Source organism: Elephantulus edwardii, unplaced genomic scaffold (genome assembly GCF_000299155.1).
Source record: "Elephantulus edwardii isolate Elephantulus edwardi_28Jun2011 unplaced genomic scaffold, EleEdw1.0 scaffold00028, whole genome shotgun sequence".
Lineage (NCBI taxonomy): Eukaryota > Metazoa > Chordata > Mammalia > Macroscelidea > Macroscelididae > Elephantulus > Elephantulus edwardii.
In genome coordinates, this window is record NW_006399778.1 from 5,706,378 (window position 1) to 5,709,343 (window position 2,966).

A 2,966-nucleotide genomic window follows, 5' to 3' on the forward strand; every position below is an offset into this window, starting at 1 on the left:
CCTCTGCAGTCGTTCAATAACTTTGCGTGAAGAAGCCACAGGAAAGACACAGGTGCTAATATTTGCCAAGGTCTTGTACTGGGATAGAAACTCACACAGACTTTGCCTCCTCCCATCCTTTCCACAATCCTGGCTGGAATCTGTTCTGAAGCAGACGGTCATAGATTTCTCCCATAGAGAGATGAGATTGAATTACCCACATTGGGCTAGCAGCTGAGTGCTAACCATTGTTCCACAAAGACATAAGAAAACGAAAACTCAACGATGGAAAGGATTTGTTTAAAGTGGTACATGCAGTCATCACTGGAAAAGAGCAGGGCTGAGTCCAAAATGTGCTACCAACAGGAAAAAGGTGGAGGAACTCGAGGAAGGAGAAGAATATGCTTCAGTAAACAATGAACAAAAACTGGGTGGAGGCTGGAGGACATGAAATGACCCAAGCCCAGAGAAAATGCAGAGAACTTATTGGCAATAGCCAAAGCTAGAAGACGTCTCTATCTACGGGTATTGGGTCTCTGGTCCTCGGGCAGAGGTTGATTGTCAACCAATGAGGATGCTGCTAAAAATGCTCAGGCCAATAGCAGTAGCCCTGACAAGTTCATGTTGGGGAGAACCAATCAGAATCTCTCTTTTGTAGTCTTTGTATTCACAAAATTAAAAAAAAAATGCTTCTCACAACAGTAAAAAAAAAATAAAATAATAAAATAAAATTAAAAAGTAGATCAAGGAACAGTTGTGCTTCCTTGACTTGATCTTGCTTAACTACTTACTATAATTGCAGACATGAGCAATGGCCAGTTCAGAGAGAAAGGAATGACTTCAGAACCCTCAAACAATGAGTAATAAGGGACAATGGATGATATTGTGCTTATGTGGGTAGTCAGAGCTGCGTCACAGGAGATACTTAAAAGCATCCAAGACTTCTTGTCTGGGAAGATGGGGTTAATGTGTTAGACGAGCTATTAGAATAAGGAGCAGCTAGCCACCCCCACTGGCAGCGCTGGTTCCCACACTCTTGGGTCTAAGTGGGTGGTGACCTCTTGAAGACAGCTGGCTCCGAACTCTGGCTGTCCAGTCAGACTCACTCTCCGGAGAATCTGTGAGCCAGACCAAGGCACCCAGTTTCTATTGTAGTTTTCAACTAAGCAGCTCCATAAAGCCGAGACAGAGGTAGCTCAGATCCCCGAGAGTGCTCGTGAGCAGAAAAGGGAAGAAGAAAGTGGGCGTAGATTCAGACAGAGGAACGACAGCCAGTAAGGACATTTTTAAGAGTGTTTTGGTTCTTGTTTCTGGTCCCTTGGGATGTGGGGTTGCGTGTGTGCCCCCAGATTGCACAACGATCCCGTTGGTAACCCTCCGTCAACCCCTTCTATTAATGCAGTAGCCTGCTGAGTGGGTTCTGTCCTTGTGAGTGCAGCAGGGCCATGTTGAATTGTTCACCACAGATTTGTAGGTAAACTCAAGTAAGTCTGCACTTCCCTTGTTGTTGGGCACACCAACCTTGACAGTGAGGCACGCTATCTGTGTGCCTGGTGTCTCTGTGCTGGGAAAACTGTATTTAATTCTGAGTGTCAGTCAGTGTTCCGAGTACCTTGCAAAAAGGTGTATCCTTGGTAGCTGAACCACTTTTCTCTAACTCCTGGTATTCCCATGTGGAAACAGGATTAGAGGCTCTGCTACAGCAGTCACCTTTCTCTGATTAAATGTTTCCCTGCTGTGTGATGCTAAGCACCATGGAGAACTACATTTAGTCTTTCATTGGTAAAACACTCTCTTTGAGTGTCTATTATGTGCCAGGTGCTATTCTAGGTAATGGAACAGTGAAAGAGTGAACAAAACAGAACCAAACAAGGAAATATCTTTAGGCATGGTTGACCTCAGTTTTCCCATCTGTAGGATGGAAACATTGGAACAGTAACATCTTGTGAGGTTCCTTGGGGATGTATGCGTCTGTCTGTGGTTTGTGGAATTGGCCTTAACTGCTTGATGCCCATAAAAACCTGACTCTGTAGGACATACTCCTTGAGGGGGCTGGGCAGGAGACCTGGAACCCGAGAGGTGCAAGGTGGGTGGGCACTGCTGCATCCTGGGCTCATGTTGCAGGCTCCCCAGAGCCTGCCAGCTGGCCTGGCCCCAGGCCCACTTCTGGCCACTGAGCCTCCCAAGCAGCCTGCCTTCACCCACCTGCTCAACTCTCCCTATCAGACCTGAAGGCCACCCTCTGACTCATCCACTAGGCCTCCTCAATGGTCCACCCTGGACCTCTTGGGATAATAGAGTTCTGGAATACTAAGTAGGGTTCAAATACTAGCTCCACTACTCTCTGGCTGTGTGACCTCAGGCAAACTACACAATCTCTCCCTGATTCTATGTTCTGTTCTGTAAAATGGAGATATTAATAGCATTTTGCTAGGAAGGAGGATTGCCCATCCACTTCCAAAATAGAAGGCCTCTGAAAACCTGATGTACAACAGAACGTACATAGACTAACAGGTAGGGAGGTGGAGGGTGGAGCTGGGAAATAAGTGGGTCAAGACACTGGGTCAAGGGCAGGCACAACACTGTAACTAATGGTTAACTCCACAATGACCGATATATTTTTCACTTCTCTATAAATTGATTTTTGCAGAACACATTATCCGGGAGGCTGAACTCTATGAGGAGAAGCGTGGTGTCAGGATTGGTGGAAGATCTGTTAACAATCTGAGTTATACAGATGACACAACCCTGATTGCTGAAAGGATCACCTGAAATGCTTGCTGTAGAGGGTCAAGGACTGCAGCCTTCAGTATGGATTGAGGTTCAATGTCAAGATGACAAAGATTCTCACCACTGGACCAATTGGCAGCATCAGGATGGATGGTGAAGAGATTGAGATTGCTAACAACTTTAGTGTGCTTGGCTCCACAGTCAACACTCTTGGTACCAGTAGCCAGGAAATCAAAAAACGTATTGCGATGGGAAAG